The 20,364-nt window shown below is 38.7% G+C and overlaps 1 long non-coding RNA gene across 1 annotated transcript in view; it reads left to right on the forward strand.

Annotated features, from left to right (window-relative positions):
* Positions 1 to 17,865, forward strand: part of LOC117876710 — a 57,135-nt gene extending 39,270 nt beyond the window's left edge. The window contains exon 3 of the long non-coding RNA XR_004645528.1: positions 16,613 to 17,865. This is a non-coding gene — a long non-coding RNA (uncharacterized LOC117876710). The remainder of the gene's footprint in view (positions 1 to 16,612) is intronic.
* Positions 17,866 to 20,364: the final 2,499 nt, after the last annotated feature.

The following is a 20,364-nucleotide window of genomic DNA, read 5'->3' on the forward strand; positions in this document are numbered from 1 at the left end:
GTCTAGGAGACTTTCAATAGAAATATCTCAGTCAACTTTGACTTTTCTGAAGAAAACCATGAGGCCTTAATTAGCTTGGAAAAGAAGTACAATATAGACTCAGACTCATAGACTTTGAGGCAAGAAGGAACCATCATGATCATCTAGTCTGACCTCCTGCACATTGCAGGCCACAGAACCTTACCCACCCACTCCTGTAATAGACCCCTAACTTCTGGCTGAGTTACTGCAGTCTTCAAATCATTATTTAAAGACTTCAAGTTACAAAGCATTTGTTAAAAGCAATTAAAAATCTCATGAATCTCTGCTTATAGTTATACACAACAGTGATAGTCATACTTCTAAACAGAATTGATTGGATTCCTTTTATTACATTATATCAGTAACATTATTTTTTCATTCTTCATGCCGCTGTGCAATGTGAAAGAAGCCACATTGTCATCAAATACCTGGCAAATAGTCCATGTGATTTTGCAATCAGACCATAATGTTCCCAGGCCACATCTCCTATGCTTTCAGGGTATGTCTACACTACAAGCGCTACAGTGGCACAGCTGCAGCGCTACAGCTAAGCCGCTGTAGCACAGACACTACACACTGGAAGGGGTTTTTCCATCATTGTAGTAAATCCACCCCCGCAAAAGGGATAGCTAAGAATTCTTCTGTTGACCTAGCTGTGTCCACAGTGGGAGTTAGGTTGGCCTAATTATACCGCACAGCCCTGAGAGATGTAGCTAGGTTGACTTAAGTTTTAGGTGTAGAATAAAAAAAGTCAATGTGGTCCCAAACACCCAAATGCCTTTTTCCATGGGGCAAGACTCAGGCCACCGTCCCAAAAGGATTTCATCCCTATTTGTCTTGCACATTCAGCATCCTGGGGCCCTTTCCCCAAGCATTAGATTTAAGAAGAGGAGAACTTGCCAATTACCACCTCTGCCAGGATGTACCTTCCAACCCTGCTCCTTGGACCCCGATGCAAGTATGATAAATTGCAATGCTGTAAAATGGACAAAACAATCACATATTCATACAGGACCCGATTCTGCCACTTTTACATGAGCATTCTATCACAACCCAAGTGGCCACTCTTATTTCAACTTCAGTAAGGATCCTCAAATTGGGACTACAGATGTTAAGAGGAGCCACTGCTAAAGAAATAGTAGATCCGGGTGAAACGGTACAAAATATCTCTCAGTTCTTAACACAGAAGGTTTGCAAGATTCTGACATAAACCTAAATCACAGAGAACAAACTAAAGTACTAATGAGCCTGTTGTAATCCCTTCCCTTACTGAAAGTCAGTTTTGGGGAGGGAAGGTACTACAGCTGCTGAACAAGAGCAAGGCAGCTAATGACACTCTCACACAGCCTAAAAAGATGGTAAAAAAAAAAAATAATCAAGGGAAAACAATTTCAAGAGATTTTTGAAGTTATTTTTATTTCACAGTTTGAAATTTATCAATTGTCACAATGTTTCACAAAGTTTTCCCTGATCATTTATTTTTTTTAACAAAAATCTTAATCAAAATCATTTTGACATTTTTTTAATTCACCACAATCTGTTTTTCATTCACCAACCCTCTGTTTTCACTAAGAAAACATTTCTTACATTTCTGGTAAACAGAAACATTTGAATAACTATTTCAAATTTTGGTAAAAATTTCTGTATAAAATATTGCTGAAGTTTCATGAAAAACAGAAAATTTTGTTCATGTTAATTTCTGTGAAAAATCCCCACCCTCTTGTTGTGAAAAAAATTATCCAGCTCAATCAGGTAGTTTGCACTAGCCCACCCATTTAATCCAGAGCAATGACAGGTTAAAAACCCACTAATCCTATGTCTCTTAATCATTGTGGATCCATACTATAAGATGGATGGGTGGTGGACTTTGCAAAGCCCCCACTGCACAGTGGGTTCCTGTAAAACCTTCATGTTTCTGAGGGAGACAGAAATATTCATTCTTACCATTATCTGTAAGGTAAATAAATGATATGACATAATCACAATATTTTTACTTGCATTAAATTTTACAAAAAGTTTTGGTTTTTAAATGTAAGTAGGAGCTGATACTGCATTTGCAGCAACTGATAGTCAAAATGTTCATAACTCAGTAAAAGAAAGACTACAGTTAGTCAAACTACTGGTATTCATGGTACCAAAAGGGATTATAAGCACTTGCTTGATGTGTAAGACAATATTAGCAGTGCCATTGACCTTTTAAGTTCTGCCAGTAGGGAGAGCCTGAAATCTTTTCAGACAAAAACCAGATAGCTCAAAGACCACATAGTGCATTTTCATAAAGCCATCCTGACACAGAGAATTTAACTGCCATGATCAATGTCACTGGGCCAAACTCATGTACTGACTTGCATTCCTATGCTATGCCACTGAAGTTTCATAGGGTGTAATCTGACTCATTGCAATTACATGCAATTTAAAATTAATGATCACATTTTAAAGGAGGCAGCCAAGGACAGGTGTACATTGGAGCTGGTTACTATGTACCTATCTATATATGTACATTCAGTTACCAGGGTTGAAAGTGCAAATCAGGTGATTGTATGCATACATGGCTATCTAGCCATTTCTCATGCAGTCACCTAAATTGTGGTGCAACTGCAGTGAGTATGCCGGTATTTGTGCATGCAGACCTCAGGCCTCCTTTTATAAATGATCATAAATGTCCATGAACACTGGCTCAATTTTGGGTTAGAGCTGTGCTACCTCACTGAATGTAATGGGTTGCAATGATGTAAGTAAGAATAGAATCTGGTCCCATAGCAATCAGTGGAATTTTAATGAGTAAGGATTATAGAATTAGGACCCGTATGCTAGGAAACTCCAGGTCATGTTGTGTATATGTAAGGTAACTAAAAAATGAATCTGAGATAGTTTGGCTAAAATATATTTTGTAGGAAAATTCAATTCTTCAGAGGTCTATTATTTAAACACTTGCACTATATTAAAAACATAAATGCCACTGTCTCTCAGTGTCAGGGCCGGCTCTGGCTTTTTGGCTGCCCCAAGCAAAAAAAAAAAAAAAAACGGGGCGGCCAGAACGGCAAAGCAAAAAAAAAAAAAAAACCTGCGGCGCGGCCGGAGTGCAGGTGCAGGGGGACCGGCTGAGGGGGAGGCGGGAGGGTGAGGGAGCGGGTGGGAGAGAGAGAGAAGGGGGCAGCCAGGGCTACAGCAGGGGCACTGCCACGTGGCCCCTCCCGCTGCGCCGCCTCCTGCCGCCTGCCACGAGGGCTCCGCTCCGGTCGGCGGGTAGGAAAGGAAGAGGATTGCCCTGCAGGGCACTCTGGTTCTCCGCGCCGCCGCCCCCTACAGGGCGTCCGGAGCGGAACAAGAACAAAAAAAAAAGCGGCCGTGCCACCCTAGGATTGGGCAGAATGCCGCCTCGAACAATCTGCCGCCCCAAGCACCAGCTTGCTCAGCTGATGCCTGGAGCCGGCCCTGCTCAGTGTGCTACCTATATAACAGACATGAACTGAGAGACAACAGTGGACAGTCACATGATACAATTTACTTTAATTACTGAGAAATAACCCATAACTATTCCAAGGTAAATCGTGGGGTGGTGAAAGCCATTAGGTCAAGTGTGATATGCATTGTAGTAAGCCACTCCTCAGAGATAATGTATTAGCCCATTTTAATAAGTCTTCATATGAAGAACTGCCTGTAAGCACACAGCACATACAGTCATTTAGATAGATGTCAACATTTAAAAAAACTATTTTACTTCAAGATGACCATTTGTGTAATAAGGTGATACACTTATTTACATCAAGTATCAGAATCTGGCCCTAAGTAACGTAGACTCACAATACCCCTTGTGAGGTTTCTGTTATTTTCCCCATTGAGTAAATGGAGGCACTTAGATGTTTAGGGTCAAACTGACTTCAAAGTAGCAGTAGCCATCCAATAATTTTGAATGCAAACAGGTGGTTCAAGTTGCATACTCAAAAACTGAGCCACGCAAAGCTGGAAACCAATTTTTCAAATATTGCCCTTAATGTCCATGTGCCTCAATTTACCCAACAGGTAAAACAATATTTACCACACAAGGAGTAAATTACTTGCTTAGCATCACACAGTGAGTCAGTGGCAAAGGCACTGATAGAATCCAAGTGTCCTGCCTTGCAGACCTCTTCTTTAAACAGTAGATACATTTCTCCTTTATAAATCGAAGCCCTTGCTTTATCCATTATTGCTTTGGCTTATGTTGTAGATTTTCTCTATCTTTAAAATAAAGGATAGATTATTTCAAAAATTATCTTTCATTTAAATTAAATTGACTTCAAAAGGAAGGTCAATTTCATTGCTAGATTTTGTTTCTCTGTGTTTAGGTATCTCTCACATTTGTCTCTACACACTTTTCTTCACATTCAGAACTTGTCAGGGACTGGAACATGGGCAGTCTGACCTATAGGTCAGAGCAGGAGTCAGGGAAAGGAACTTAGGGTCAGAACTGGAGTCAGAGGCCATATGCTAGAGCCAAGGGTCAAACCATGTCACAGTAGGGAATCATAGCTGAAGATCAGGAACAAAGTCAGAGGCCAAATGCCAAAGCCAAGGGTCAGAGCTGGAGTCAGAGAACAGGGGCAGGGAACAGGAACAAGGCAGGGCTGAAGGCAGGAACTGGGAACAAAGCTGGGAGTCAAACAGCATGGTCTGTAGCAGTAGCAAGTCAAGATACACCTTATTTCCCAGACAACTGCCTGCATATCTTTCTGGCTTATATAACATACCTGGTCCAATCAGGGGCTCAAGAGCTCCTCCAATCAGGTCTGTCTGGGCAGTACCCTTACTGGAGCATAAGGCCTTATGACTCGCAATTCTCCTGTCACCAGTAGAGCTGTTGGGTGGTGTTGTGGCTGCGGCAGCAGACCATGAGCCTGGGTTCAGGATCCACAGATCTTCCTAGACCTGGCATAAAAACTTGCGTTCCATAGTTACACCTGATCACGACAAGTTTTAATGTTGTCCTTTATGTCTGATTATTGTGAGTAGCAGTGCAGTAACACTACACTATAAATGCTAAGAAAACTAAATACAGAAGGGTGACAATTTTCGAGTTTTAAAAACAGACACTATTGAACATTCTAAGTCCCAAATAGGAGCCCAAAAGTAAGGCTATCATGTGATTCAGTGGACAGGGCACTGGACTAGGTTCTATTCCTGGCCAGCCACTGACCTGGCCTCTGAACTTGGATAAGTCACTTCACCTCACTATGCCTCTGTCTCCCCTCACATCTTTTGTCTATTTTGTGCATTTAGGCCATAATCCTACAAAAGCTCATGCAAATAATTAATTTGACTCATCTGAATAGTCCCATTGAAATCAAGGGGCTACTCATATGTTTAAAATTAAACACAGAATCTGGGCCTTAAATTGTGACCTTTGGGGAATAGGGACTATGTCTTACTATATGTTTGTGCAGATCACAGCACAATGGGCCCCTAATCCTGGTTCGAGCTTTTGGGCACTACTATAATATCCCAATAATAGATAATCATCGTGGACTGACCTAAGCCATGATAAATTGACAGAATTTCCACTATAGTCTAAAGGACTGATTCACCACTGTCTTGCATCCTGAGCCAGATTCTGCACTACACACCCTATGTAGTGTGCAATATCTGAACAAAGTAGGTGTAAATGCTCCCAAATCAGAATGGCTGTATTTTACACTCACTGTGCCCAACTGGAAGTAACTACAGAGGTATAGAGGATGCAAGGCCCTAAATATGCAGATTTTTAAAAAATGGACCATTTCTGTAATTTAGTGACACCCAAAAAAAGCAATATTTTCTGCTGCCTGTTTCTGTGCAGCAACATGTAGCTCACATGATTAGCAGAACTCTACTGACATTATCCAAGATGTTTGGTCATCATCAGGCGAATGTAAAATGAAATTTATGCTGTGTTAAATTTAATTCTCTTCTGGCCAATGTATTGGCTCTATTATCTTCAATGGATTTTCACCCTTTTACACCAACAAAGAACCAACAAAGTAACCAAACAAATGAAAAAGGGAAAAACTAAGAGGGGAAGATGTTATGTTAATTCTTTTTAGTGGATCATACAAAAATGGATGGTGATAAAAGGCAAAGTAAAACTATTAGAAATACTTGATGATATCCCTGTACATTTTTAAAATAAAAAGTTGAATAGCCTATAAAAGCCCTTTTACTGATTGAATCACATTGTTATAAACTTCAAAAATGCCAGGAGAAATACTCAACAATCAGAAGCTAAATTCCTGATTGCTATTGTTTTTTTTTTAATTTTTCTTTTCATATATTTATTTTGGAGTACACCTTACTGTTGTTTTCAAATACTTGTATAGTGTTCATTGCTGCTAAGAGAAACCACACACGTAGAGATTAGAACTCTCTTATCCAAAGAATTCAATTTTAACGTGAAATACAGGCAGAGCAAATGTGAGATACATAAGGATTTGGAGACTTTGTTAAAAGTAAGGAAATGGTATTGGGATTTTGTTAAATGATAGGCAAGGAAATCTTCCAGCTATCACAAAGTGATGTCAGAATGATATTTCCATGAACTGGGAGCAAAGGAGGATTTTTTTACAGGAGGAGGATGAGTGGGACATCTGAGGTTGCTCCCTGTGATATACATACATTTATTGATTATAGTTACAATTATTTTCTAAAGCCAGCCAGCATGAACTGAAATGAATGTGTAAAAGCATATAGGTACTGGAATTTTCAACCCAAATCGGAATCCTAATGAACTGTAAATCAGTAAAGCCAGTAGCCCGAGGTAAGTTAAAATGAGAACTTTGTACATGAAAGGCTATATGTGCCCCCCAAATCTAAGTATTCTCTACTTATAAACTGCCAAATTCACTGCATCAACTTCAGTGGCTTAAATTATGCTCCTCGGGGATATACAAGAAGAGTTAACCCAAAACAAATATGAGTTTGCAACTCAGAGAACAAGTCATTTTATGGACATATCAAAAACCTGTGACATAAGAAAGAACACAAAATATTTGTGCTAAGGAAAGAATATGGCATTAAAGCCATCAGAGAATTTGGCCTATTGTACTTCATCAATTGCCTCTTTAATCTGTACATTTTTATGTTGAAAAGACATTAATATCAGGGGGGAAACTACTTAAGCAGTAAAACATCTTTAAGATTTACAAGCACATTTGGAATTCACACAGAACCAAGCTCAACATTTGAAGAGAAGCACGTTACAAAACAGATTGAACAGGACTGAGACAGAGCAGTGTGTTGTCTGAGATACACAGAAGGCTTTTGATTGTATAGGTCATGGGCTCGACTCTTGATTTCAATGGAATCAGGATTAGGTCCTAACTGAAAATTTGGCTCTATGTGCACATGCAGCACACAACAAAGCAAAATACCGTAATCCCTCTGTGTATGCTGGGGAGTTTTTGTTCATGTGTTTGATTCATGGAAATATCATTCTGACATCACTTTGTGATAACTGGAAGATTGGAGCCAGCAGCAACCTGGGCCGGGTTCAATACCTAGGAGTTCCTTTCCATTGATACAACACAGAACCAGCTCGAGATCCCACCCAGTAACCTGGGAAATTTACACACCACGCCTCGGCACCTCTGAGAGGCAATACTTCCCCACTCGCAAGCACAGAATCTGAGTATAGAAAAGAAACTTTTAATAAAAGGAGGGAAGTAACTGGGTGTTAATTTGGGAAAACACCACAAACAGGGTTCATAAACATAAACCATGAGTAAAAGACCCACCCCCAAGTTGGTTGGGCAGTGTCCTTTTCCCCTCAGGTTCTTAAGTCCAGCAACCCAAAAGTCCCTTTCACATGCCGGACCCTTCTCTGCGCCCCACTCACAGTTGCTGTCCTTGGTCAGTGCAGACCCAGAGTTCAGAAGTGCATCTGCAGAGTTCAGTTCCTCTCCCCCGGGTGGGGTAAAGAGGTACCTTACTCGCTTCGCTGCTCAGGCACTCATTCGCTGCCCCTCTCTGCCAGCCACTCCCACCGGCCGCCTGCTCACCGCTCTTGCTGTGCCTCTCCACCAGCTGTCCTGCTGGCTGCTCAGTGCGCCTCTCTGCCTGACCAGCCACTCATTCACCAGCTGACTGTTACCTGCCTCTTTGCTGTGACCTCTGCACATCAGTATCTTAGTAATTTTCAGCTCTTTGCAGGCTGGGCAGAAACACTGCCCCATTTCAATTGATTTCAGTTCTCAGTGATTTTTAGCTCTTAGCAGGCCTGGCAGAAACACAATCCAACCACAACTGATTTCAGCTCTGATTGGGCATTTAACATAACAAAGAGGCTCCTAATAAAGCCTATTTAACTTATTCTTTGAACAGAGAGGAGGAACAGGTTAAATCAGTCTAGAGAGGACCCTTGATGAGGGTGTGCAGCCTCCTGGCTGGGGATACCTATTCCCACCCCTCTGACTTGCTCAGGGCTCTGACATTCGAGCCCCTGGCTTAACAAGGTTCTTTCAACTGAGGGTGGCCCTCTCATTTGGGCCAGGTTAAGCACAGTTCTGCTTTTCTGTATTCCTACAATAATTACAACATTGGTAACCATGTTTCACTACCCCTGCATTCAGTACCGCTGTATCTGCTGAATATGTAAGCAAAGCAGGAGCAAACTGTATTTACATAAACACACCCAAATCATTCCTCCTCCCAGCTAGCTGTCAGGGAAGCATTCATTCAGACCCTGCTTACATCCTGCCCCCAGCCAAGAATTTGTTAGGGTCGAGGCATATTAAGGCATCAGTGTCTACCTCTTTTCTTACCCCAGCAAACTCTTCTGGAAATTCCAGGTGCACTATGACATACCCTTGGTAGGGGTATTCATCCATGCTGAGGCCACACAGGCCAAGGCCAGTCAGTGGCTGTATAGGCATGCTGAGCATCCATTGGTAGAATGATTGAAATATAATCATCACTTGAGATCCAGTGTCAAGCACAGCTTTACATTCTGCCCCTTTGACCTCACAGTCATCTCTGCTTAAGGCCCTATCAGTCCTGAAGGGATCCCAGCTGGACAGTCTGTTCTAAGGGAGCTTTCAAGTCCTGTGAACCTGGGTGGCCCCCTTTCCCAGACCCTTTGGCAGGTTCCTCGACCCCTCCCAACTGATCCTGTTTTCCATACATTAAGGAGGGATTTTCTTCATTATGACACTTGGCAGCACTGTGTCCATCCTGACCACACTAGTAGCAGATGAATTGTCCTTTCCCCTTTGCCTGGGTGGGATGGTGGCTCTAAATGTTGACTTCTCCATTGCCACAGCCTGAGGCTACTTATTACTGGAAGTCTTAGCTCGGCCAATGGTGCTTTGCAGCTCAGCTATCTGTTCTGCTAGAACCTGCGTTTTGGGGCAAGTTCCTCTCTGGTGCTCACCATTAGTACACTGGCTGTTCGTGTTCTGGCTGGCTCAGAGGATTGGGCTTCCCAAGCCTGCCTGGCGTCCTCTTCTCTGATCTCTTTTATCAGCTGGGAGTAACTTGGGGATGTTCCTGTTGTTCTCTTAACCGGAGATGAAGTAGAATCGGGTGCTGATATTGAGTTCCTCTTACAATTTGAGTCAGTTTGGTCTGATCCATCTGCTCAGCAGTCACTGCTCCCCTCTTGACAGGTCTCTGAAGCAGTCTTTCCAGCCTCTGTATATAGGCTGAAACCTTCTCACGCCTTTGCTGTCGGGAATTAAGGAACTTACAATAACTGTCTTCACAGCCCTCTAAACTCCCAAAGGTGTGCTCGAGAGCCTCTAGTCAGTCCTTCACACTGACCCCAGGCTTAGTGAGCTTCAGGGTGCAAACCACATCCAATGCTGGGCCCCTGAGGCTCTCTATTAGACATCTTTGCTTTTCTGCATCTGGTACGGCCCACTCCTGCAGTATTTCAGTGTTATGTTCTAACCAGGGTTCAAACTCGTCTTCCCCAGGTATTGGGTCCCTGCTCTGCTTACACATATAAATATCTTGTTTCATTAATGCTTAGTCATCACATAATTTTAACACAATTCACGGCCAAAGTCTACTACACTTAATCAGGCTAAGTAGTACCTCACTCAAGAAGTTGCCCTGTTGATTCTAAGGATGGGATTTGGAGCCCCATGATTTCCAAGGCTGGGATCTCAGCTGCTGTACTTCAACATTCTACAAATGCAATCTTGCCAAAATGTTGTGCATGTCTTTCCTCGGGTATATCTTCATTCACTTCAGCAAGCTCCTTGGTCTTAAAAAGCACACTCTAAAAACTGTCAGATATAGTGAAAAAGAAAGAATAAGAAATAAGCATAAGTAAATACACCAATGGACTCTCAAATCTCATTATTTACATTCAGAAAAAGAAAAGGGGACCTGCCCCTTCTCTCTACACTTTCATTACTGAACACACTTAAGCAACCAGGACAACCTGTTACAGAAACTGTAAGACATAACAAATTAGAACAAAACAAAAAACAGGCAGTGTGAGTTAGGTAGGAGGAATCCTGGGGACTATCCAGTGCCACAAGGTCAATCTGCCCTGATCTTCCCCAAACTCTGAATCTGAAATGTTGATGACAGAGAGTATTCCAGAAAGTACTGATAGAAAAAAAGAAGAGTCGTGGGGGACAATGAGAAGTATTAAACAATGCTAAAATCTTGGGTGATCTCTCAAAAATCAATGATCATCTTCTGATGTATACAATTTACCATATCACAGATATAAGTAACAGAAACAGTTGGAAACTGAGCAATGGAGAAATTAGGCAGAAAAGGGGCGGGGGGAAGAGGGAATACCTACTGTAGAGATCAATTACTCTCCCAAAGGAAATGGTGGAAGCCCCACACAGCAGAGACCAAGTCTTCACTGGAAGGAGGATGAACAACAGAACCTCTCTCCTTCAAATCCCACCTCCAGTACCACTTCTTTCCAAGGTTTCTCTACTGGGGTGAAACATGAGTAGGAGTCGTTCTGGCTCAAGCAATGAGCCTGTTAGAAAGGCATATTTCTGTTATGCTTTGTCAATGAATATGGACAATTTTCTCTGTAACACCCCCAAAAAAACACCCCTAGCATGAAATCTTGGCCAATTGAAGCCAATGAGAGTGTTGCTAATAACTTCAAGGGGGACAGGATTTAATCCCAAGCATTTGACTACTATAGGCTTATTAACAAATATAAAACAAAACATCGATGTGCCAGATGCTAAATCTCTGTGTGCTAGGTGTGCCCCTGCTGGTTTGCAGCACATGCAAACTAAGAAGGTCATGTGGTACTACAAGAAGTAGACTAACTTCCACCATCCTGGGCACAAGACCTACTGTGGTAAGAAGCCCACTCTGTCCGGGTTGTGGTGCAACTTAGATCTTCCCCCAGACCAGAAGAACCGCCACCAATGGAAGGCAGTAGTGCAAATACCACCTGTGTATTCACTAAATGGTTGTCTAATAGCATGTGTTTAGCCACATCTGTCAGCTACATCAGAGAACCTGCCAAATGTTCCATTTGGGAATTTTATGGAGATGTGCAACATTCCTTGGAAGGCTTTAGATCCATACACTAATGAATAAATTATAAGAAGATATAATTATGGTAGTTTCATCTCTGACAGATATAATTTTGCTCCAGTATTATCTAAGCACATGTAGGGAAGCTACTGTTTTCCTCAGACCAGCACTCTAAGATTTCAAGAGAAAAGAAGCAACTCTAAATATTTGTGAAAAGTGACATATTTGGTAAATATTGCCCCAGATAATTATTCAGATTATCCATTGAGACCTCAACAGAAATGTGTTTCAGATAATGCTACTACTGTATATTCACAGACCAGATGATGTTGTGTTTGCTGTCAGTTACAAAAGTATTTTGAATCCAGTCAAAAGTATCTTGACTAAATAAAAAAAAAATGCTAAAATCAGACTCTAGATACAGGGATAGTTACTGGCAGAATACTATCCATGTGTATCTGCAGATGTCACCCACAGCCAAAACCACAAACATAGAGCACAGTCCTGAAGTTTTCAGTCAGGTCCAGCTTGTCTCCTGTGTGCAAGAGGGTGTGTGTGAGAAGGCTACTCCCCCTCCTTTTCTTTCACATGCACACACACACCTGTGCAGCAGTCAAGCATAACTGTAGTCCAGGTGTAGATCCTGTTCTCTCCAGGGTACAGGTATTGCTTCTTTCATTCACTCAGTAAGACACAAGATTCCCAACAGGTCCCATGGCCCCCACAAAATGGTCAACAGATCTTTGCAGCTAAATAGGTGTATCATAATATAGACCCTTCTGTGCTCCAGAGAACTAGGGATGTGTCCTTTTAGGCAGTACATTTCAGCACTACGCCAACAAAAAACTGAACCCTAATAATCACTCAGGCACGTGCTAGAAAATTTAGGGTGGAATTTTCAAAGGGCTCAGAGGACTTAGATGCCCAACTTTCATTGAAGATCAATAGGAGATGGATGCCTTAGTCCCTTTTCAAAGTTTTAGCCTGTATAATTCAGCAGTACATCCCTATTCAACAAAGTATTTGAGCACTTGCGTAACTTAATTATGTGTGTAAACCCTATTAACTTCAATAGGACTCACACATATGCTTAAGTGCTTTTCTGAACTGGTTTCTTTGATCCTGATCCAGCAAAGCACTTAAGCATGCTTATCTTTAAGTATACCTTTACTCCCACTGACTTCAATGGGCCTAACTTTCATGCTTAAAGTTACGCACATGCTTAAACACTTTGCTGAATCATGGCCTTTTAAATAACACAATGGTCCAAATTCATCTGTGGTGTGACTCCAGTTAAATCAATGGATTTAATGCAGAGGCCTATGGTCCAATATATTCTGAATGCAAAAATAAAAAATAAAAATAAAAATGTCCATTGGTTTAGAAATGCTAAATATTCTAAATCATAAAATTAAACACAATTTAAATGAATGGAATGCTATAAAATATGTTTTAAATTAAAGACCCAATTCAGGAAGTACTTAAGCATGTGCCTTACTTTAAACACATGCATACTTCTATTGAAGTCAACAGGACTATTCACATGCTTAACTTTAGGCATGTGCTTTAAGTACCTTAATGACTCAGGGCCCAGGTATATAAATCCTCTTTCATGTATTAAATTAAATAAAATCCTTTAGAATTCTTAAATCATGTTGCTTTGCCTAAGAAATCTGAAGTGCTGCTCTACTCTGATGGTTATATGTTCACAATAAATCCAGGCACAAAAATCAATAGAAATATTTAAGCTTGTGATGCTGAAGGAGTGTCCTCTGGAAAAAGATCAAATGTTAAACAATTGAATCTCATATCACTATGGCACATTATTACTATAGGCAAAGAATTGTTGACATTCATATGAGTATGAAAACAGTTGGCAAATAAAATATATGTGATTTATTTTATGACATCTATTTGTTCTAGATTTTCTGGGCTTCTCCACTGTTATGCAAATGAATGTGAATACGTTTATATAAAGTATGTTGTATAAGCAACTTACTAATTGGTCAGATATTTCAAATTTTATACAAGTAGTTTGTTTTTGTTTTTGTTTCACAAAAAAAGAATTATGCAAGGAAACTAAATAGATTCAATAAAAAAATTAATGAGGTCATAGGGATATGTTTTGTTTATGCAAGATGCCACAACTATATGCTAAATATATCATAGGTTTATGTTATCATAACAATGTGACATTCCCAGCTATTAATCTATGCTACAGAGTACTGCATGTATATTTAATATTCCTCAGAAAGACCATAAGGCTTATTTACATTTTCTATAGGTATTGGGGGTTTTAAGGATATTTTAATATTGGGCTCTAACTCTCTACTGTCAGAATGCTGTAAAGTAAGTAAAAAAGATTAAGCAATGATCTAAGCTTAGTCAAATCTATGTTCCGAATGCCAATAATGATGATTTGCCCTTAACAAAGACAGTTTCTAAAACGTCATTCTTCAACTTTCACAACACTGTGCACTCATCACTTCATACAGAAAAATATTCGAAGAGGAGCTGAATATTATATACAACATATGTGATGGCATGTGTTCCAATCATTTTAACAGCAAACCATAAGGTTAAAGAAAGTATATACACCAAGATGAACAAATGGTTTCTTAGTTGTAAGAGTAATCCTTTTTAAATAAATCTGGCATTTAGCTGAAAAATTACTGCTAGAAACTTGCAATATCTAGAGTAAAGTGATTTTATTTACTTTTAATATATAGTTAAAAGCTTGGAAACTGTTAATCATTTTTCTCTACTTCACTATAATATCTGCATTTTAGTCACAGGACAAAGTGTCATTGATTTGTTTTGTTTGTTTGTTTTCACCATCTTGCATTGTGGAAAGAACACAGTTTGCATAAATTTAATTTTGAGTATTAACAGGAAATTGGTCACAACAACTAGGGAAAATTGTGAAAATTAGTGTGCACAAGGTCTAAAAGAACAAAGCACGGACATTATTATCATTTAGAATCTATGAACTGAAATGTATTTTTAAAGACAAAGTTAATGCCGCCCTTTGAAATACTTGTGTTAAAATCAAAAACACAACTTTAATAGATGACAGACATAGGTACTATATGAAGAATTACAGCTTAGAAAATTAATAAAAATAGTATCTAAAACAGTATTAGTAAGATATGAAGCTCATTCATTAATGGTCTCTGTGATAATATATCACTGAAAATGTTGCATGAAGGACAGTCTTTGATAGGATTATGTACAGTATAATAGCAAGATATTGAAATTAAAATTCACTGAGAAGATACATCTTGTGAACTGAAGGGTAAGAAGACAATAATGGTAACATTAATAATAATAAATAACAAGTATAAAATGATTCACATAAATAGAATTTCCATCAGCAATCATTATTGTAATTATGGGAATGATAAAGTAATAATCTACCATAAATAGCTAATCTTTATTGATTCACTATTTAATTTCTTTTTAAAAAAAAGCCTTTAGAATTGCTGTCAATAACAATAATGTGTACAAGGGGGGGAAGTTATACAGAGCAAATGGTAATAAAACAGTTTTGCATAATCTATTTCTAATCTTCATTTGAAGATATTTATATTCTTTGGTGCAAGAAAAGAAAAAAATATTCCTGAAAGAATTTTCCCACTTATTTAATGAACGCTGTAGGATTTATTTTAATACATGGATCTGGGGGTTCCAAAGGCATACTGGGAAAATTCAGAAAGTTCGGTATCTGGCTTTTTATTCACAACCTTCTCCAAGGTTGGAATTGTTCTTCATCAATGGCATCTAGGAAGAAAAGACAGACCATCAGCGGTCTGACCTACAGCAGCCCTAGGGGCTGTTCCACCGCCACCAGCAAAGTTAGCACTAAAGGCAGCCAAAAGGGCAAGCAAGGGGCCAGATAAGAAAAATAGCAAGGAACTAACTATTACTGTTAGGAAATATATTCCAGAATTTAGCATATGGGTCCTTCAACTGCCAAACAAACATTCTGCTTGGTAGTGGGAATTAATTCTAATGCTAAAGCAGATAAAAGAGAAAGGGTCAGAAGGATCTTAAAGAGTATTTAACACTGGGAACTGACAAGATACACTGGCATAGTACTGTTGAAATTAGAGTCCGGTTTTAATTCCCTTTGGATTTGTAGCAGAACTTATGGAAAAAGCTTACGTTGTGTCTGAAAAAATACATTATTATGAAGAGAAAGACAGTTTTAATTCATTAGGTTTTCATTTTTTATTTTTTCTTCACCACCATAATGATGCCTTTTCTTAATTAATAGATATACATGGCCCTTGAGCCTGCAAACATTTAAATGTCTTTTCAGCCTGTTTTTAAGTTAAGAAGGAGTTGATTCATAAATGAATATTACTTCTATGGTATATAGCATTTTCACAGATGTGCTATGTGTTGTAAGACAATGCAACGTATAAGAGCCCCAATTCTAAAAACACGTAGGCAGGTGAATACCTATGTAAATAGTCCCTTTGAACTTAATGGGCCTATTCATTTGAGAAAAATTACTTACCTACATATGTGTATGGATCCTTACTGTGAAAACATGCAAGAATGTATGGACAGTGTAATACATTAGAAAGGAAGTGGCAACTAACAAAAACAATTAAGGGACAGAAATGCTAGCACTCTCGTGGGAAAATAACAGCATGCACACAGTGCTAGTCTATCTCCCTCTCACAGTTTAAATTCATGTCCTTCCAGTGATGGCATCACACCAGGCAGGCATTAAGACGAGAACTAAATGATCATTGCTGCACTCCAGGTATTTGGTGTCCAAGTAGACTGTACTGCACATGCAAAGTTGTGGACACAAAAATGGAGGCCTGGTTAAAGTCCAGATGGAAATTTACCCCTGAGAACATTGCATTATTTCTTTGTAAGCTGTATAAGAAACATATTAAAAAGAGTTGCTGTTCATGTGAGTTTAACTGGCAATAATTTGAAATATTTGATACGCTCAGAAGTTCAACAAAAGGACACTGCACCTTTAGGACAGACGTCGATGATATGGTTTCCATGTAATAAAAAGCATAATGTTTTATTAGCATGAAAACTAACCAGAAGTATGCAATACTTAACATTGTTGTTTTGTTTTTGTTTTTAGAAAGAACATCTCACAACCCACCCATACCCAAGAGGGGCCAGATGACACATGGTGCAGAGTATTGACAGATGTGGGATATGTCTAGATATGTCTAACGGCACAGAAAAAATTCCATATGGGAGAGATTTAAAAGATTTTCACTATGTAGTTTAAAGAGAAGATGAGTAATAGGACACGATACACATTTATAAAATAATGTATGATATAGAGAATATATATATGGAAGTCCTATTTACTCTTTCTCGTGACATTAGAACAAAGAGACCCCAATGAAATTAACAAGCAAGACATTTGAAAATAATAAAAAGAAATACTTATTTTTCATAGCCTGCAATTAACCTCTGGAACTCATTGCTGTGAGATATTAGTGTAGCTTAACAGGATTCAAAACAGAAGTAAACATTTATAATACCAACTCCCATAGTTACATTAGACAGGACAAAACATTTTATGGAATATAAAACTTCATGCATTAAGACGTAAAGCAGCCAACTGCCTGGGTTTAGGAAGAAACTTCTCCATTAGGAAAGTTGCATATAATTGCTTATTAAGTTGCTTCTTGCACCTTTCTCCACAAAAGCATGTAGTATGGGCCAATCTTGGAAATAGGATAGTGGACTAGCTGGACTGTGAGAATTCTATATTCCTTTGATATTAATAGTTTGCTTTGATTTTCCACAGACACAAACCAAGATGAACTAATTTGACTTCATCCTCTAACAACCAGGTTCTTCTTTTAATTGTTATTGGTATTTTATACACTTAATTGCTCATCTTCCCTGAGTAAGGCATTTGGGACTAACACCTTTGTGACATTTGTGTGTGCCAAATTTGTGGGATGGCTCTGATAATTATTCATTAATCATGACTATATGGATAATTCTACAGCCAGAGACCCTGCAAATAGTAAGTGCCTATAACAGGGCTGTCCTGAGTCAAACTTCTTGAATGTTATTTCCATTTGAGGAATTTTGATAAGTTTGTTTCCCCCTAACTTGAGTTTGCATATCTCTAATATTACCAATGTGTACCTGAAGCTGATCCTTCTTTTCAGGTAGTGCATTCATTGCTGTGGATGGGGAAGTCTAAGGATTGGGAGCCAGTCAGACCTAAAAAGGAAAAGAGCTAATGAATTGCTTTAAAAAATTGAAAAAATATGTGAATAAGTATGTGAGATTATACAAACTGTAAATGGGGCATGCAATCTTAAAAGAATAAAGCCGTAAAATTCTGCTGTTTAGCCTATTGTTAATTAGATCATTTAAATATATTAAAAAATAACTACTGAATTTAAACTGTTCCCTTTTCTATACTTTAGTTCTCTTGATGATTTCTTGAAAAAGTAAAATGATCTCACTGTTATTTGATCGCTCTACACTTTAGTCGAGATGCATTGTATAAAATATAATGCAGTACAGATGTCAAACCAAGAACTAAATAGCTTATATTTCTAAAGAACCATGAAAAAATATTAACACTATAGAAACAATGGTTCGGTAATTACTTTTTGCTGTGGAATCAGGTTAGGCATTTATCCTTATAGATCCCTAATACACTTAAAGTCAGCTCTGCCCCTGTGGTCCTTTTACCTTTGTTGATAAATGTATTGCACAGGATAGCTTGTATGACCACTACTGTATTTGAGGTCATGCTAGGCTGTTAGCACAAATGGTGTGAACAATAGTTTATATGCCACTTAACTCCTTGGGAGAAACAGTTAACCTTGCCAGAGAGGACAGATCAGTCATGTATAGTTATTAAAGTCTAAAAGGTTTTGTTATACTCTGAAATACTTTTATAAAAGTACAGTACTCTTCTGGTATTAGCTTTCCCAAGCAGGAAAGCAACAAAGCAAACAATCATCTTTAGTATCTTTATGAAAGGGGTATTCAAAGTTAAAAAAAAAAGTTTTCACAGATGTGTCTCACTCAACACACCTGCATTGCAGAAGCTTCAAATACATTTTATGCTACTTCATCATTAGACTTCCTGGTGCCTAAATTCCACCAAATTAACAATATAGAAACCTATAGGTCTGAAAGATACAGTTTATGAAAGATTTTTTTTGGTGGCCATAGCACTAAAGTCCAAACACAAATGAAAATGGATCATTTTGATTATAAATTTCAAAAAACATCTTAATATCCTCTAATTGACTGAGCTGTCTGTAACACTGATGGCCCTTATCGTTCCTAGACATCATTTACAATTAACTAAAGAAAGTACCTTGAAACCAATTTTAATCCCCATAGTCACTCATGGATGGGGAGGGCACAGTGAGCAAGGAAAAATGGAATAGAGTAGGAATTTTGGACCTATTTCCATCTGAAGAACAGAATTTGGCAATGAGACTGACATTAAAATCATCAACTACATTTTAATGATGTAATAACATAGCCACACTACTATGTATTGTGAGCCAGTGACTCTATTAAGTTAAACAATCTAAGCAGGGCTGGCTATGAGACCTCCAAGGAACACCAACGTACCACAGGAAATGGTGCTGGTGATTCAGTCGGTGGCACTTTTCATTCTAAGACAGTATTGAAGAAAGGGGCCTCAGGTGAAATATAAACATAAAAGTCCCCACCACTTGGTATCATTCAAGATTCCATGGAACTTTTGGCCCATAGGAATGCTGGGGCCATAGGGAACCTCTGGATGACACAAAGGGAGGTTGTAGCAGCTACTCAGCGTCTGTATGCCTAGCAGAAAGTGCATCCTCTAGGCAGTTTGTCTTCTTGTTGCCCCTAATGAGGGCTGTGCCTAACTGGTACAATTGAACCCTGTATGACAACCACTTTACCACAACTGAAATGTAGCCACCTATGGGATGACTCACAGCAGCTGTGCAGTTATGTACAGCAATGGTACACAGTAGTTTTAGGAGAAGAAGTAATAAAGAATACCATTTCCCACATGCATGTGGGAAAATACATCTTAAGGGGTAAGCTGTAGCAAAAATCTGTTTCTAGATGGTTAGTAAACTACATAAATTCATGTACACATTTACTTATATGTTAGCATTTTGTTATTAAGAACTGATACACCAGGAAGGAAGTGAAGTATATTTTCCATTTATTTAAGAGTAGGGAAGGGAAAAAAAGAAAAAAAGAAAGAGAGACTTTTACCACCACTGCCTATTTAAATCTTCTAACTGGCAAAATTAAACCATGTCTCTTTATTTATTTATTGTACTTGTAAAAAGATTAATGGGGATGTGATTCCTTCAGGCTTTTACATATAACCCCGTCACACAAAGAACAAAATTATACAGTGCGGCAAACGAACTAAATTAGCTACATTTATTTAAATAACCGCTATGGAGGAAACAATAAATCAACAAAAATCTTCACAAAAATGTGTTTACAAAGTGTCTTGTAATTTGTTTTAGCAAGGACACAGATTTTTAGCTCTTAGCTAAGCTTCCTTCTAACAGTCTATTATCATATCAACTGTTAATGAGTGTTTGCTATAGAAAGCATCAGATTTCTTGCAACCAAAAGTATTTGTAACTTCCACTGTATTGTCCTCTAAGACATGGCTGCCCTCCCAACATGAAATAGATTTTCCTAATAAACATTTTTTCAAAGGTTTCTAAAAACTTGGGAGACAATCAAAATTAAATGACAGAGCTTTGTTAAATCAGAAAAAGAGGTTATTTGAATGGTCATAATCATGCAATTATCTCATCTTCACTGAATTTCAAAGGGCTCTATCTATATCTAGTCCTATATCAGGAGTAAGTGAGT

This window comes from Trachemys scripta, chromosome 1, assembly GCF_013100865.1.
Source record: "Trachemys scripta elegans isolate TJP31775 chromosome 1, CAS_Tse_1.0, whole genome shotgun sequence".
NCBI classification, from domain to species: domain Eukaryota; kingdom Metazoa; phylum Chordata; order Testudines; family Emydidae; genus Trachemys; species Trachemys scripta.